This window comes from Canis lupus, chromosome 20 (genome assembly GCF_011100685.1).
Source record: "Canis lupus familiaris isolate Mischka breed German Shepherd chromosome 20, alternate assembly UU_Cfam_GSD_1.0, whole genome shotgun sequence".
In the NCBI taxonomy this organism is placed as follows: Eukaryota; Metazoa; Chordata; class Mammalia; order Carnivora; family Canidae; genus Canis; species Canis lupus.
In genome coordinates, this window is record NC_049241.1 from 36,452,827 (window position 1) to 36,471,483 (window position 18,657).

Below are 18,657 nucleotides of genomic sequence, written 5' to 3' on the forward strand. Positions count from 1 at the left end.
TCCTTCCATGGTGGGGCATGTGGAGGGGAGTGTTGGAGGCAGAGCTGTGACAGGAGGTGAGGTCAAGGAGAGTAAGTGACCTGCTGTCATCCCATGAATAAGAGGCTTGTCTTCACTTCTCCACAGTAGGCCTGATGCCTTCTGGTAAAGCTACCGTGTTGCTTCCTAATCCTGTCAACTTTTAATACCAATTATTTCAGGCCTTCAAAGCTGTCTGAAGGTCTGTACCTTCAGAGCTCTATGAATGTACATGCCCCTGCCACTGGTTAAGAGTCACAGCATGGCAGGTGCAGGTGAGAACACCTGAGACCGCCCTGCTTGGAAGCAACATCCTGGGCTTCCTGACCCTTTCCTCTGTCATAGGTTTGAATCCCCCAACAACAACATCTGCAATTGTGTAGCATGTGATATGGGAGGGTCTTTTGCAGTTTTATTATGGCAAAAACATAAAACATAACATAAAAATTACCATTTAAATCATTTTTAAGAGTACAATTTAGGGGCATTAAGTGCTTTCACAGTGCTGTGCAACCATCGCTACTATCCATTTCCAGAATGTCCCGTCACCTCAAACAGAAGTTGTGTACCCGCGAAACGATGTGGGCAGGCATACCTTGTTTTATTGCACTTTGCTGTGTTGTGCTCCGCAGATCTGTGTTTTTCACAAATGGAAGTTTGCGGCAACCCTGCGTCAAGCACGTCTCTTGGTGCCATTTTTCCACCAGCACCTGCTCACTGCATGTCTCTGTGTCACATTCTGGTAGTTCTCGCAGTATTTCAAACTTTATTATTTGTTATGGTGATCTGTGGTCTGTGATCTTTGGTGTTACCGTTGTAATTGTTTTGGAGTGCCACGAACCAGGCCCGGTATACGGTGGTGAAGTTCATCTATAAATGTTGTGTGTTTCGACTGCTCCCCCGACCCACCATTCCTTTTCTCTTTCCCTCTCCTTGGGTCTTCCTATTCCCTGGGGCAAAACGACATTGAACTTAGGCCAATTAATAACCCTCCAGTGGCCTTTGAAAGGAAGAGATTCCCGTCTCTCAGTTTAAGTCAAAAGCTAGAAATGATGAAGCTTAGAGAGGAAGGCAAGTTGAAAGCTGAGACAGGCCAAAAGCTAGGCCTCTTGAGCCAGACAGCCAAGTCGTGAACGCAGAGGAAGTCCTTGAAGGAAATGAAAAGTTCTACTTAATGGACCCATGAATGATAAGAAAGTGGAACGTCTTGTTGCTGCGATGGAGAAAGTCTGAGTGGTCGGGAGAGAAGATCCAGGCAGTCATAACATTTCCTTAAAGCCAAAGCCTCATCCAGAGCAAGGCCTTAACTCTCTTCAATTTTGTGAAGGCTGGGAAAGGTGGGAAAGCTCAGAAGAAAAGTGTGAGGCTAGCAGAGGTGGGTTCATGGGGTTTAAGGAAACAACAAAAAGTGCCAGGTGTAGCAGCAGCAAGCGCTGATGTAGAAGCTGCCGCAAATTGCCCGGAAGGTCTAGCTCAGATAATTCATGAAGGTGGCTACCCTCAATACCAGATTTTCAGTGTAGATAGAACAGCCTTGTATGGGAAGAAGATGCCGTCTAGGACTTTCAGAGCTGGAGAGGAGAAGTCAGTGCCTGGCGTCTAAGCTTCAAAGGACAAGCAGACACTCTTTATAGGTTGAATGTAGCTGGTGAGTTTAAGGTAATGCAAATGCTCCTTTACCATTCAGGAAGTTCTAGGGTCCTTAAGAATTATGCTTATCTACTCTGTGCTCTGTAAGTGAGCAACAAAGCCCGGGTGACAGCCCATCTCTTTACAAAACGTTTTACTAATTATTTTAAGCCCACTATTGAGACATATCGCTTAGAAAAGATTCCTTTCAAAATATTACTGCTCATTGACAAAGCACCTGGTCACCAGATGGTTCTGATGGAGATGTGTAACAAGATTCATGCTGTTTTCCTGTCTGCTAACACAACATCCATTCGCCAGCCCATGGACCAAGGAGTAATTTCAACTGTTGAGTCTTATTATTTAAGAAATATGCTTCGTAAGGCTCTAGCTGCCATACCCTGTGATTCCTCTGACGGATCTGGGCAAAGTCAATTAAAAACCCGCCGGAAAGGGTTCACCATCTAGATGCCATTAAGACCATGTGTGATTCATGAGAAGAGATCAAAATATCAACATGAGCAGGAGTTTGGAAGAAGTAGATTCCCACCCTCATGGAGGACTTTGAGGGGTTCAAGACTTCCTTGGAGGAAGTAACTTCAGATGTAGAGAAAACAGCGAGAGAACCAGAATTAGAAGCAGAGCCTGAACATGGGACTGCATTGTTACAATCTCATGATAAAACCTGATGAGGAGTTGCTTCTTAGGGGTTAGCAATGGGAGTGGCTTCTTGAGCTGGAATCTACTCCAGGTGAGGATCCTGTGATAATTTTTGAAGTGACAACAAAGGATTTAGAATATCACACAAACTTAGTTGATAAAGCAGCAGTAGGATTTGAGAAGATTGACTCCAATTTTTTTAAAAAGATTTTATTTGGGGATCCCTGGGTGGCGCAGCGGTTTAGCGCCTGCCTTTGGCCCAGGGCGCGATCCTGGAGACCCGGGATCGAATCCCACGTCGGGCTCCCGGTGCATGGAGCCTGCTTCTCCCTCTGCCCTATGTCTCTGCCCCCCCCCCCCCCCCCCGTGTGACTATCACAAATAAATAAAAAAAAAAAAGATTTTATTTATTCATTCATGAGAGATACAGAAAGAGGCAGAGACATAGGCAGAGGGAGGAGAAGCGGTCTCCATGCAGGAGCCCGATGTGGGACTCCATCCCAGGACTCCAGGATCACGTCCCGAGCCAAAGGCAGATGCTCAACTGCTAAGCTACCAGGCGTCCCGACACCAATTTTCAAAGAGGGTGAAATGCCATGAGATGGCATTGCATGCTACAGAGAAACCATTTGTGAAAGGAAGAGTCATTCAATGCAGCGAACCTCTCTGTTGTCTTACTTAAGAAATCACCACAGCCACCCAGCCTTCAGCAACCCCGGCCCGATCAGTTAGTGGCCATCAACACGGAGGCAGGGCCCCCCACCAGCCAAAAGACATGTCTCTATCAGCTCAGAGGATGGTTAGCATTTTTTAGTAATATTTTTAAATTAAGACATACGCGTTGTTTTTTGGGGGCATAGTGCTATTGCACACGTAATAGACTTACAGTTTAGGGTAAGCGTACCTTTTATATGCACTGGGAAACCAAAAACATCATTTGACTCACTTTATTGTGGTATTTACTTTATTGCATCGATCTGGAACCAAACCTGCCATATCTCAGGTGTGTCTGCAATTTGCTCTCCCCACCAACCCCGTGGTCACTTCTAATCTTTTTGTCTCTTTGAATTTATCTCATACAAGTGGAACCATACAACAGTTGTCCCTTCGTTACTGACTTATTTTACTTCACATAATATTTTCAAGATTCATCCATGTTGTAGCATGTATTAGAACTTTGTTTCTATTTAAGTCTGAGTCACACCCCATGGTTCGGCATATCACAACCTTGCTCATTCAGTCATCTGTTGATGGCCACTTGTGTTATTTCTGCCTTTTTGCTTTTGTGAATGATCCTGCTAAAAACACTGAGGTACGAGTATCTGAGACCCTGCTTTCCGTTCTTTTGGTATATATCTAGGAGTGGAACTGCCATCATATGGTAGTTCTATGTTTAGCTTTTTGAGGAACCACCAAACTTTTTTTTTTTTTATTTGTTTGCAGTGACTGTGCCATTTTACATTCCAACCAGCAGTGCACAATGGTTCCAATTTCCCTACATCCTTGTCAACACTCATTATTTTCCTTTCTTTAAATTTTATTTTAGACGTCCTAGTTATAGGCTTATTAATATTTTTTGTTTCTTCATAATTCAGTTTGGGTACATGGTGTATATCTGGGAATTTGCTGAGTCATCTAATTTGTTGGCCTACAGTTATTCATAGTGGTTTCTTATAATCCTTTTTAATGCCGTAAAATCATAGAGATGTCCCCACTTTCACTTCTGATTTTACTAATTGGAATCTTCTCTTTTTATCTTATCCAATCTACTTAAAGGCTTGTCTTTTTTTTTTTTTTTAAGAACCAACTTTTAGCTTGCTTTTCTCTTGTTTTCTGATCATTATTTTTTATCTCTGTTCTAATCTATTATTTCCTTCCATCTGCTAGCTTTGGGTTTAGTTTTGTCTAGTATCTTAAGATGTAATGTATGCATTTACAACTAAAAATGTTCCTCTTTGCACTGCTTTTGCTCCATCTTGTGAGTTTTGGTATATTGATTTCATTTTCATTTGTCTCTAATATCATTTGTGATTTCTTCTTTGACAAGTTGGTTAAGAGTGTGTTGTTTAGTTTCCACATATTTGAGAATTCTCTAGTTTTCCTTTTGATATCATTTTCTATTTTCATTCCAGTATGATCAGAAAATATACTTTGTATGATTTCAATAGTTTTAAATTTATTAAGATTTGTGGCATAACAAATGTCAAGTGCTTCATGTGCACTTGAGAAGAATGTATGTTCTGTTGCTCGGTGGAGTGTTCTGTGTATATCTACTAGGTCCAGTGGCTCTGTAATGTTAATTAAGTCATCTGTCGCCTGTTGATCTGTTATTCTGTTCACCATCGAAATCTGAGTATTGAAGTCTCTGTTGATTACTATAGAATTATCTGTTAATCCCTTCAAATCTCTTAATGTTTACTTCATATATTTTGGGGCTCTGATGTTGGATGCACATATGAATTACATGTTTTAGAACTGTATTTGTATAAAAGTCTTAGGTCATACCATGCATAATTTGCTTTTTATATTTGAATATATTCCTGGGATTTATTCACGTTGATGTGAAGTTCTGTGGCCCTTCATTTTCACTGTTCTGTGGAGTTTCTTCATAATGACTCTTACTACAACTTTCTGTGGCCTTGGTATTTCCATATATGTATTGAAGTCAGCATGTCAATTTCTACAACCCTACCCCCCCCCCCCCCGCTGAGTTTTGATTGCATTGCACCTTATCTATAAATCAATTTAGAGAGTATTGACTTCATAACAATGTTAGTCTTCCTGTACATGCTCTTTTTTATTTTTAGGTTATTTAAATTTTTTATCAATTTTTATCAATTATAGCTTTCATTGTATAAGTTTTGCACGTATTCTGTTAAATTTATTCCTAAGTATTTCATATTTCCTGATGCTCTTATAAATAGTATTGTTCTGTTTTGTGGTTGCCCCACAGAAGATGGGGCAAGCCTACTCTACCACCAGTAGAATTTGTTTGAATGTTGAGACTGATGATACCACACATATATCAAGAGCCTATGAAAAGGCTTATTTTTCCCTAATGGGGCTTTCTGGGGAGAGCACTGCAGACATCCAAGTTGCTCCAGGATGGCTTGAGTGAAAGGAAGGATGAATGGCTCTGGTTTTTATTATGGTTGGAGAGGGGGGACCAAAGTGGAGATTCCTATATATGGATGGTTTGAAGATCTCACCCACTCACTCCCTTCCACCCCAGCCCCGCCCCCCCCCCCCCCCCCCCCCCCCCCCAGTGCAGGAATGCCAGGGCTTTCTTACTGACTTGTCCATGTATAGGGCAAGAGGGAGGAATGGAGCATGAAGCTGTCAGTGTCAAACATCAAAAAATAAACTGCCTTTATTACATTTTTTACATTTAAATTGCCAATTGTTAATAGTATATAAAAATACAATTGCCTTTGTACATTGACCTTGTTTGTATCCTGTGACCTTGCAAAAATTCATTTATTAATTCCAAGTCGCTTTTGTAAATTCCTTGGGGATTTCTATTGTAGATGATTGTGTTATGTGCAAATAAGGATGTTTATAATTCTAATCTGTATGCCTCTTACTTTTATAATAGTTAATTAACCTTAAAATTCTGGTTAGAACCTTCACACAAGGTTGAATAAACATGGAAAGAGTGAATATCCTTGCCTCGTTCCTGATCTCAGGGGGAATGCTTTTAGCCTTTCACCATTTAGTACAGAGTTAGCTGTAGGTATTTCATAGATGCTCTTTATTCAGGAAGTTCTCTTTCATTACCTGGGTACACAGAGATTTTATGGACGGAATATGGAATATTGCCAAATGCTTTCTGCATTAGGATGACTATATGGTTTTTCGTTTTTGGTTTCTTAGTATGATGAAATACATTGCTTTTCTACTGTTGAGCCAACTTTGCATCTCTGGGTTAAACTCTAGTTGGTTATGAGGTATGTTACTAGATTTGATTTGCTAAAATTTTATTAAAGGTTTTTGCATCTTTGTTCATGATGGATATTGGTGGGTAATCTTCTTGTGATGTCTTTGTCTGGTTTTGGTAACAAGATAATGCTGGCTTTATAAAAATGAGTGGGAAAGTGTTCTCTACTCTTCTATTTTCTGTAGAATTGCTATTATTCCATCTTGGATGTTTCTTAGGTTTTACCAATGATGTCTAAAGGTTTTTGTTTTTGTTTTTTTGTGAGAAGAGTTTAAATAATGAATTCAATCTCTTTGATAGATATGTGTAGCTACTTAGGTTACATAATTCTTGAGTGAGCTTTGATAATCTTGTCTTTCAATTATCACATTTTTTGGCATAAAGTTTCCATGTTATCCTTATATTGTCTGTTACTTATCTGTAGAATAGGTAGTGATACTTCCTCTGTCATTGCCAATGTTGGTAATTTGTGTTACCTCTCTTTTCTTTGAGTAGAGGTTTATTATTTTATTGCTTTAAAGAACCAAATTTTGGTTTTATTTTTTCAACTTTTAAATTTGTTTTCAATTTTATTTCTGCTGTTACGTTTATTAGATTACTATGGGATTGATTTTCTTTTTTCTGATTTTTTAAAGGCAAATGTATAGATCATCAATTTGAGATCCGAATTTTCTAATATAAGCATCATAATGCCATATATTTCCTCAATATGTGGAATTCACCTGATTTCCACACATTTTGGTCTCTTGTGTTTTCATTTTCATTCAATTCAAACATTTGCTAATTTTAATTTTTCCTGTGATCTCTTCTTTGGCTTATGGGTTATATAGAAGTGTGTTGCTTGATTTCTTACGGATTTTTCAGATGTATATTTTTTATTTATTTTAAATCAATTCTTTTGTGGACAGAGAACATGCTTTGTATCATATCAACCCTTTTACATTTGTTGAAATTTTTATTATGACCCAGAGTAAGGTCTCCCTTGGTGAGGTATACTTGCAAAGAACATGTATTCTGCTGTTGTTTAGGCATTCAATAGGAAGTGTTAATTCAGTCAGTTTAGCTTATAATGTTAAGTTTTCTGTATTCTTACTGATTTTTTTTTTGCCTAAAGATTTTATCTCTTACTGAAAAGGGGGAATGTTGAGATCTCCAACTGTGATTGTGTATTGATTATTTTCTCCTTTTCTATCAATTTTTGCTTCATGATTTTGAAGCTGTAGTAGGCACATACACATTTAGAATTATTTTGTTCTTATGATAAATTGGCCCTTTTGTCATCTTGAAATGTCTTCTTAACCTTGATAATATTCTTTGTACTGAAGTCTACATTGTCTGATATTAGTATAGTCACTCTAATCCTTTTTTTTGTATACTGTTTTGATATGCTATTTATATGGTACATCTTTTTCCATTTTTTATTATGTCTTTGTATTGAAAGTAGCTTTTTTTTGTAGACAGCATATATTTGATTCCTGCTTTTTTCAAATTTCATCTGAGAATCTGCATTGTAATTCGAGTGTCTATACTATTTATACTTAATGCAGTTACTGATATGGTTAGATTTAAATGTAACATTTTGCTATTTGTACTATCTCTTTTTCGTTTTAGTACCTCTTTTGATTATTCTATATTATTTTATTTCTACTATTGACTTATTAGCTACAATTCTTGTTTTATTTATTTAATTTTTAGTGATTGTGATAGGGTTTACAGTATCTATCTTTCACTTATCACAGTATACCTTCAAATAATATTGTACCACTTTGTGTATGGTTTAAAAGCCTGATACAAGTATACTTCTATTTCTCCCCATCCCACTCTTTGTGCTGTTATTGTTGTGTACATTTTAATGCCACATATATAAACTATTGTATATTTTACTACTTTTGCTTTAGACAGTCAATTATATTCTTTTTTTTTTAATTTTTATTTATTTATGATAGTCACACAGAGAGAGGGGAAGAGACACAGGCAGAGGGAGAAACAGGCTCCATGCACTGGGGGCCCGACGTGGGATTTGATCCCGGGTCTCCAGGATTGCGCCCTGGGCCAAAGGCAGGCGCCAAACCGCTGCGCCACCCAGGGATCCCCAATTATATTCTGAAGAGATTAAAAATAAGAGGGATCTGTTTTTTTGTTGGTCTCTCTCTTTTTTTTTTTTTTTTTGTTCATTTGCTTTGTTTCTTAAATTCCACATGAGTGAAATTATATGTTATCTGTCTTTCTCTGACTTCTTTGATTTAGCATTATACTCTCCAGGTTCCTCCATATTGTTGCCAATGGCAAGATCTCATTCTTTTTTATGGCTGAGTAATATTCCATTTTATATGCTAGAAGGGAGGTGGGTTGGGGGATGGGTGAAAAAGATAAAGAAGATTGAGACTACACTTATCTTTTTTTCTAAGTAAAGTTTTGTTTTGTTTTTAGATTTTATTTATTTATTCATGAGAGACACAGAGACATAGGTAGAGGGAGAAGCAGGCTCTCTGCGGGCAGCCTGATGTAGGACTTGATCCCAGGGCCCTGGGATCACGACCTGGGCCAAAGGCAGACGCTCAACCCCTGAGCCACTCAGGTGCCCCAAGGAAAGTTTTTATTATAAAAATTCTTTATAACTGCTATAAACTAGATCCTTAGTAGGATTATACTACATTCCCTTGATTATTTTTCAAATTTTATTTAAATTCTAGTTTAATATAATATAATATTAAGTTCAGGAGTTGAATTTAGTGATTCATCACTTACATATAACATCCAGTGCTCATCATAACAAGTGACCTCCTTAATGCCCATCATTCAATTAGCCCAGCCCTCACTCCACTTCTTCTGTCAACCCTTGGTTCTCTATCATTAAGAGGACACTTATCTTGATGAGCACTGAAAAATGTATAGAATTATTGAATCATTATATTGTATATTGTACATGTGAAGATAACATAACATTGTGTTAATTATTCTTGAATAAAAATATATAATAATTCCTAGATTACAAAATACAAATAAAAACAAGGGGAAAAAGTTGTATTTACCCACTGTGGTAGGCTTAATGATTGCCTCCCATAATATCCATGTTCTAACTCTGGAGTCTGTGAATATGTTACCTTATATGGCAACATGGATTTTGCAGATGAGATTAATAATGCGGAGATGGAGAGATGATCCTGGATTGTCCAGGTGGTCCCAGTGATGTAATCACAAGTGTCCTAATAAGAGGCAGATACAAATACAGAAGTACAAGATGTGACAACAGAAGCAAGAGGTTAAGGAATGCAGGTGACCCCTGGAATCTAGAAAATGCAAGGAAATGCATTCTCCTCTAGGGAGCTTCTAGAAGAAACAGGCCCTGAATGACACCTTGACTTTTTAGCCCAGTGAAACTGCTTTCAAACTGCTGGCCTCCAGAACTGTAAGAGAATAAATTTGTGTTGTTTTAAGCCACCAAGTTTATGGTAATTTGTTATAACAGTCATAAGAAACCCATACAGCCAAATTTTTATCATTTCCATTGCTTTTTTAAAAAATATTTTTTTTATTTATTCATGAGAGACACAGGGAGAGAGGGGCAGAGACATAGGCAGAGGGAGAAGCAGGCTCCATGCAGGGAGCCCAATCCCAGGACTCCAGGATCACACCCTGGGCTGACGGCAGGTGCTAAACCACTGAGCTACCCGGGTGTCCCTTTTTTTTTTTTTTCTTTTGTAAAATTTCTTTCTGGTGTCATACTTCTTTTACATGAAGAATTTCCTGTATCATATCTTGCAGTGCAGATCCACTGGCAATAAATTCCCTCAGCTTTTGTTTCTCTGAAGATGTCTTTCTCCTTCATATTTGAAAGAGAATGGATATAGAGAGTTTTAAGTTTATTGGATCCCCTCCCCCCTCATTTCAGTATTTTACAGTTGTCACTCCATTATCTTCTGGATTGCATATTTTCTGATGAGAAGTTGGTTGTCACTCTTATATTTATTCCTCTGTGCATGTTTCTTTTTTTTTGGCTGGCTGTCTTGATGATTTTTACGTAGGATTTCTGCAATTTGACTATGATGTAGCGAGATGTGTTTTGTGTGTGTGTGTGTGTGTGTGTGAGATGTGTTTTTTAAAAAAAATCTGCATGGGATACTCTAAGCTTCTTGGATCTGTGATGTTTTGTCTTATATTAATTTTGGGAAAGTCTCAGCAATGATCGCTTTAAAAAATTTTTTCTCTGCCTTTTTCTCTTGCTCTTCTCTCTCTTCCCTTTCTTCCTCTGCCCCTCACTCCTCCTTCCCCTTTTCCTTTTAGCCTCTCCTCCTACTGGGATTCCAATGATTTTTTTGGGGGGTATATTTTTTATTGGAGTTCGATTTGCCAACATATAGTATAACACCCAGTGCTCATCTCGTCAAGTGCCCCCCTCAGTGCCCGTCTGGGTGATGGGATTCCAATGGTCTTAACTCTAAATAGTTTGATATCATCCCATGGCTCTTAGCTGTTCTCTCTTCCTCTTTCTTTCACTCTTCCTTCATTTTATATTTCCATTTGGATAGTTCCTACTAATCTAATTTGCATTTTCACTTACTCTCTTCTCTGCTGTAACCGAACAAATTATTCATTTCTGATATTTTTATTTTGAACATTTCTGTTTGTCCCTTTTTTTTGTAGTTTCCAATTTTTGCAGCAGTCACCTATCTGTTCAACATATTGTCCACCTTTTCAACTAAATCTTTTAAAAAGTGGAACTTGATTATTTTGAAGTCTTTGACAGTTCTGACATCTGGACAGGTCCTCCCTCAGTCTGGTTTTATTGACTATCTCTTGATAATGAGTCATTTCTTTTTCTTGCTCTTTTATGTCTCTATATTGAATACATATTATTTTTAATTTTAGTTAAGTATACAATATTATATTAGTTTCAGGTTTATAATATATTGATTCAAGAATTAAATGATTACAAAATGTTCACCATAATAAATGTAGTCACCATTTGCCACCATACAATGTTATTGCAGTATTATTGACTATATTTCCTGTGCTGTACTTTTCATCTTCGTGACTTATTTTATAACTGAAAGTTTGTATCTCATAATCCCCTTCACCTATTTTTGTCTATCCCCTATCCCTAAGCTCTGGCAACCACCAATTAGTATTTTTCCTTCCTTATATTTATGAGTTTGTTTGTTTTTTGTTTGCTTTCCTTTTAAGACTCCACATATGGAATCATATGGTATTTGTCCTTCTGTGTCCAACTTATTTCCCTTGACATAATACCCTCTTGGTCCATCCATGTTGTCATAAATGTCAAGATTTCATTTTTTTATGACTAATAATTCCATTGTGGTACCACATTTTCTTTATCCATTCATCTATCGAAGGACATCTAGGTTGCTTTCATATCTTGGCTCTTGTGAATAATGCTGCAATAAACATAGAGTACATATATATTTTTAAATCAGTGTTTTTGTTTTCCTTGAGGATATACCCAGAAGTGGAATTACCAGATCATATAGTATTTCTATTTTTAATATTTTGAGGAACCATCATACTGTTTTCCACAGTGGCTGCACCAACTTACATTCCTGTAAACTGCATGAGGGTTCCCTTTTCTTGCCAACACTTGTTATTTCTTGTCTTTTTGAGAGTAACCATTCTAACTGGTATGAGGGGATTTCCCATTGTGGTTTTGATTTTCAATTCCCTAATGATTTGTGACGCTGAGCATCTTTTCATGTATCTATTGGCCATGTGTATGTCTTTTTTTAGAAATAAATGTCTACTCAGGTCCTCTGCCCTTTTTAAAATCAGATTATTTGTTTTTTCTGGTCTTGAGTTGTAGAAGTTCCTTATATATTTGGATATTAACTCCTTATCAGATATATCATTTGCACATATCTTCTTCCAACCATTCATTTGTCTCTCAAATATCTTGCCTTTTCATTTTGTTGATTAAAAAGCTTTTTTGTTGTGCAAAAGCTTTTTAATTTGATGTAATCCCAGTTGTTTCTTTTTGCTTTTGTTTCCTTTGCCTGGAGAGATCAACACAGACAAATATTGCTAAGGCAGATGTCAGAATTTATTGGCTATGTTTACTTATATGATTCTTATGGTTTTAGGTCTTACAGTTAGGTCTTTAATCCATTTTCAGTTTATCTTTGTGTATGGTATAAGAAAATGGCCTGGTTTCATTCTTTTCAACATAGCTGCCCCATTTTCCCAACACTATTAAAGAGACTGTCTTTTTTGTATATTGGTTATTCTTGCCTCCTTTGTCATAGATTAATTGACCACATAAGCGTGGGTTTATTTCTGGGCTCTCTATTCTGTACTATTGATTTATGTGTCTGCTTTTGTGCCAGTACCATAATGTTTTGATTACTATGGCTTTGTACTATAGTTTGAAATCTGGGCATATGATCCCTCCAGCTTTGTTCTTTCTCAAGATTGCTTTGGCTATTCAGGATCTTTTGTGGTTCCATACAAATTTGAGAATTATTTGTTCTAGTTCTGTAAAAAATACTATGGTTATTTGATAAGGATTGCACTGAATCTATAGACTGCTTTGGGAAATATGAACATTTTAAGGATATTAATTATTTAAACGTATGACCATGGTAGATCTTTACATTTCTTTGTGTTGTCTCCAGGTTTTTTCATTGATACCTTATAGTTCAAAGTACAAGTCTTTGAACTCTCGGTTAAATATATTCCTAGGCATCTTATTCTTTTTGATGCAGTTGTAAATGGGACTATTTTCTTAATTTCTCTTTCTGCCAGATTATTAGTGTATAGAAACTCAGCAGTGCTCTGTATAGTAATTTTGTATCCTGCAACTTTACTGAATTCATTTAATAGTTTTAATAGGGCTTTTTTTAATCTTTAGGGCTTTATATATAATATAAATATATAATATAAATATATAATTTATATATATATATATTATATATATAGTAACATGCCATCTGCAAATAGTGACAGTTTTACTTTTCCTTTACCAGTTTGGATGCCTTTTATTTCTTTTTCTTCTCTGATTGTTGTGGCCAGGACTTCTGGTACTATGTTTAGTAAAAGTGGCGAGAGTGGACATCTTTCTCTTGTTCCTGATCTTAGAGAGAAAGCTTTCAGCTTTTCACCATTGACTGTGATGTTAGCTGTGGGTGTGTCATATATGGCCGTTATTATCTTGAGGTATGCTGCCTTTCTACCCACTTTGTTGAGAGTTTTATCATGAATAGGTATTGAATTTTGTTAAATGTTTTTTTCTGTATATATTGAGATGATCATATAATTTTTATCCTTTATTTTGTTAACATGGTGTATCAGGTTAATTGATTTGTAAATGTTGAACCATCCTTACATCTCTGGGATATATCCCACTTAATTATGGTGAATGATCCTTTTAACGTATTGTTTGCTAACTGGGTTTGCTAATATTTTGTTGAGGATTTTTGCAACCATGTTCATCAGGGATATTGGTCTATAATTTTCTTATAGTGTCTTTCTCTGGTTTTGGTATGAGGGTAGTGTCAACCACATAGAATGAATTTGGAAGCATTCCTTTCTCTTCTATTTTTTGGAATAATTTGAGAACGATAGGTATTAACGCTTTAAATGTTTGATAGAGTTCACCTGTGAAAATATCTTGTTCTGGACTTTTGTTTGTTGAGAGTTTTGTCATTACTGATTAAATTTCATTACTAGTAATAGGTCTATTCAGATTTTTATTTCTTCCTGATTCAGTCTTGGAAAATTGTGTGTTTTTAGGAATTTATCCACTTCTAGATATTTCAATTTGTTGGTGTATAATTTTTCATAGTAATATCACAATCCTTTGTATTTCTGGGTGTTGGTTGTAAATTCTCTTTCATTTGTGATTTTTTAAAATTTGAGTCTTTTTTTTCTTAATGAATCTGGCTAAAGGTTTATCAATTTTGTTTATCTTACCAAAGAACCAGCTCTTAGTTTCATTGATCTTTTCTATTGTTTTATTTTTAAGTCTTTATCTTATTTATTTCTGCCAGGATATTTAGTAATTCCTTCCTTCTACTGACTTTAGGTTTCTTCTTTTTTTAGTTAGATTGCTTATTTGAGAATTTTTTCTGTTTCCTTGAGGTAGGACTGTATTACTATAAACTTCCCTCTTAGAACTACTTCTGCTAAGTCCCAAAGATTTTTTTTTTTTATTCATGAGAGACAGAGCGAGCGAGCGAGAGAGAGGCAGAGACACAGGCAGAGGGAGAAGCAGCCCCTTGCAAGGAGCCCGGCGCGGGACTCAATCCCCGGTCTCCAGGATCACACCCTGGGCTGAAGGCTGCGCTAAACTGCTGAGCTACCCAGGATACCCAAGTCCCAAAGATTTTGAACCATTTTGTGTCTATTTTCATTTGTCTCTGGATGTTTTTTAGTTTCCTCTTTTATTTCTTCATGACCTATTGGTTGCATGTTATTTAGCCTCCACATATTTGTGTTTTTTTCTAATTTCTTTCTGTAATTGATTTCTAGTTTCATACCATCATGGTTGGAAAATATGCTTGATACGATTTGAGTCTCCTTAAATTTATTAAGACCTGTTTTGTGGCCTAACACGAGAACTATCTTGGAGAACATTCCATATGCACCTGAAAAGAATATGTATTCTGTTGTTTTTGGATGGAGTCTTCTGTATATATCTGTTAAGTCTACTTGTCTGATGTACCACTCAAAACCACTGTTTCCTTAATGCTTTTTTGCATGGATGATCTATCCATTGATGCAAGTGGGATTTTAAAGGCCTCTATTATTATTGTACTACTATCAATTTCTCCCTTTATGTCTATTAATATTTGCTTCATATATTTAGGTCTTCCTATGTCCGATGCGTAGATATTTACAATTGTTATATTCTCTTGTTGGATTGATCCCTTTATCATTATGTAATGCTTTCCCTTGTTACAGTCTTTGTTTTAAAGTCTATTTTGTCTAATATAAGTATTGCTGCCCCGGCTTTTTTTTTTTCCTACCATTCTCATAGAATATCTTTTTCTACCCCTTCACTTTCAGTCTGCATATGTGTTTAGGTCTGAAGTGAGTCTAGTATAAGTCTAGTATAAGATGGTCTTATTTTTTTTTATCCATTCAGTCATCCTATACCTTTTGATTTAAGGTATGTTCATTTACATTTATAGTAATTATTGATAGGTTTGCACTTATTGCCCTTTTGTAAGTTGTTTTCTGGTTGTTTTGGTGGTAGTTCTTTTCCATTGCTTTCTTCTCTTGCTTTCTTTGCTTGTGATCTGATGACTCTTTTTTAGTGCTATGCTAAGGATGTCTTTGTCCTTATTTTTTGTGTATTTATTATACAATTTTTGGTTTGTGATCACTGTAAAGCTTATATATTACATCCTATGTATGTAACAATCTATATTTAAGTTGGTGGGCACTTGAGTTTGAACATATTCTGAAATTACTACATTTTTACTCCCCTACTCCATGTTTTAATGTATATGACATAATATTTTATATCTTTTTATTTTGTGTATCCCTTAGCTAAATTTTATAGGTATAATTGACCTTGTCTTTACCTTCACACTAGCTTTATAAGTGATTAATCTACTACCTTTCTGTGTTTGCTTTTACCAGTGAAATTGTTTCCTTTCATAATTTTCTTCTAGTTATGACCTTTTTATTTTCCTCTTAAAGGGATCCCTTTAACATTTCTTATAAGGTTGTGTTAGTGGTGATGAACGTTTTCAACTTTTGTCTAAGAAACTCTCTCTCCTTGAATTCTGAACAATAATCTTGGCAGATACAGTATTCTTGGCAGTAGATTTTTTTCCTTTCAGCACTTTGTATTATGTCACTCCTTTCTTCCTGCAAAGTTTCTGCTGAAATATCTGGTGATAGCTTTATGGGGGTTTTCCTCATCTGTAACTATTTACTTTTCTCTTTCTGCTTTTATGATTCTCTTTAATTTTTGCCATTTTTGTAACGTGCCTTGGTGTGGACGTAGATCAACCCAACAAGAGAATATAACAATTGTAAATATCTAGCCTTAGAGGCTTTTTGTGCTTCCTGGACCTGGATGTCTGTTTTCTTCCCCAGGTTAGAGAAATGTTCAGCTATTACTTCTTCAAATAAGTTTTCTGCCCCATTCTTTCTCCTCTTTCTGGGATCCCTTTAAGGTAAATGTTAGGACACGTGATGTTGTCTCAGAGATCCCTTAATCCACCCTTAATCCATATTTTTAAAATTCTTTTTCTTTTTGCTGTTCAGTTTGAGCGCTTTCCACTCTCCTGTCTTCCAGATTGCTGATCTGTTCTTCTGCATCCTCTAAGTTGCTGTTGATTTCCTCTATTGTATTTTTAAGCTATTATTCCACTCTGATTTGTGCCTTTTTATGTTTTCTCTTGTTGATATTCTCTCTGAGCTCATGCACTTTTCTCAGTGAGCATCCTATGACCATTACTTTGAGCTCTTCTGTAGTTAGATTGCTGATCTCCATTTTGCTTAGTTCTTTTTCTGAGGTCCTGTCATCGTCTTGTTGGAATACATTCTTCTGTATCCTCATTTTGTCGGACTGTGTTGGCTTCTATGTATTAGGTAGAGTAGCTATGCCTCCTGGTCTTGAAAGTAGTGGCCTTTTGTAGAAGGCATCCTGTAGGGCCCAGTAGTGCAATCTCCCCGGTCACCAGAACCTGGCATTCAAAGGGTGTCCCTTGTGTGGGCTGCTTACACCCTCCTGTTGTGACTGGGCCACAACTTCTGTGGCGTCCTGTTGGGCAGGGCTGTTCCCTTGTATGGCTGCGTGAGTGGCGTGGCTGTACTGCTGCGGGTGTGCTGATGGGTGGGGCTGGCCCCCAGCCCAGCTGGCTGTTGGGAGCAGCTGCTGCAGACACACTGGTGAGCAGGCTGGCTCCTGACATGGCTGGGTGGAAGGCCCAGCTGTAGCTGCTGCGGGCACACTGGTGAGCAGGGCTGGCCCCGAGCACAGCTGCCTTAGAAAACCCAACTGTAACTGCTGCAGGCGTGCTGGTGTGCGGTGTTAGCTCTTAGCACAGCTGGCTGAAAGGCCTGGCTGTAGCCGCTGAAACACGCTGGGGTATGGTGCTGGCTCTCCACTAATCCAGGTCAGGAGTCACTTTGGATGGATGCCAGGCCCAGTTGTGGCTGCCTGCTGGGTGTGAGGGGAAGAGTCGCTTTGGAGGGACACCTGCCGGGGCAGGCAGGTTGAGTGGTGTGGGTCCACAGGGGAATGCTGGTGGAGGGGGCAAGCAATGCCAGCAAGGTAGATGAAGTATCAGAAGTGGCTCCTGTAAGCATCCAACCAGTGGCACTCAAGGAGGGCAAGAAAGATAGCGTCACCAGCACTTCTGTTCCTGGAGAAATCTCCTACAGATCCCTGCCCATTCAGCAATGGGCTAAAAGTAGTAAATAATCTTCGCACTTAAGCCAGGTGCTCGTCAAACTGCTGTTCCCGTGCTGCGTCTCAAACTGGGTGATATGGTGCCCTCTGAGAGCAAGACTCTTGCTTTCCTGAAGTCCTCCAGCTCTCCCAGAGTGAAGCCTCCGTGATTTTCAAAGCCAGACACTACAGGGGCTCGTCTTCCCAGTGCAGATCCCCAGGATGGGGGATCCCCTGGCTCCTCGGGAAAGACCTCCCTGCTTGTGATAGTCTTCTGGCTTGTGGCGGGAAAGCTGCCGCAGTGCAGTGCCAGAGATTGGTCCCTGACTGCATCTCCGCCCCTCCTCCCCTTCTTGATAGGGCCTTCTCTGTATGCTTTTAGCTCTGGACTGGCCCTTCTGCCAGTCTTCAGGTGGTTTTCAGGGTCAGCTGTATTCTGTGTCCTTGTTGCTCCACCTCCCCTACCCCCTGCCCCGCGTCTGGGAGGAGATGAGCTCGAGATCCTCCTCCTCCACCACCTTCCCCAGCTTTTCATCTGGGTCTCTTAAGCCTTTATGAATGCTGGACCTTGTAACAGGACAGCAGGGATGGAGGTGAATCGTATTCATGCCTAGGAAAGGTCACGCTTTTCATTCCACCAGATCATGGATGTGGAGTGTCGAGCAACCTAGTTGGGAGTGGAGTGCTGGGCACTGCTACCTTGTGCTAGTATGGGGCCTGGAGTGCTGGAAGGTTCTTCTGTGCTCCGGCTTTCATGAGGCCTTGGGGCTTCTTTCTCCTGTGTCTGCACGAGGGGCGGCGGGGTCTTTCTCTAGCCCCTTAGCTCTCAGGCTGCCCTAGGGGCGGGCTGGTGGATGGATCAGGGCTCCCTTGAGGTTCCTGCGCTTTCCAGCCTTGCGCGCCTGAACTTCTCTGATGGCCTTGCGTCGGTAGAGTGGGATATCCCGCTTCCTTTCTACCTCTGTGCGATGGGCGTGTTGGGGTTAATTTGCACGTGGCGGGCAGAGGCCCCCCGAAAGCTCCCGGCGCTCTGCGGAGGGGTCGCTGGAGATGGCAG

The 18,657-nt window shown here is 38.5% G+C and overlaps 1 protein-coding gene across 1 annotated transcript in view; it reads left to right on the forward strand.

The window, feature by feature from the left end:
• Positions 1-18,657, forward strand: part of CHDH (choline dehydrogenase) — a 37,860-nt gene that overhangs the window by 9,831 nt on the left and 9,372 nt on the right. The window lies entirely within an intron of this gene.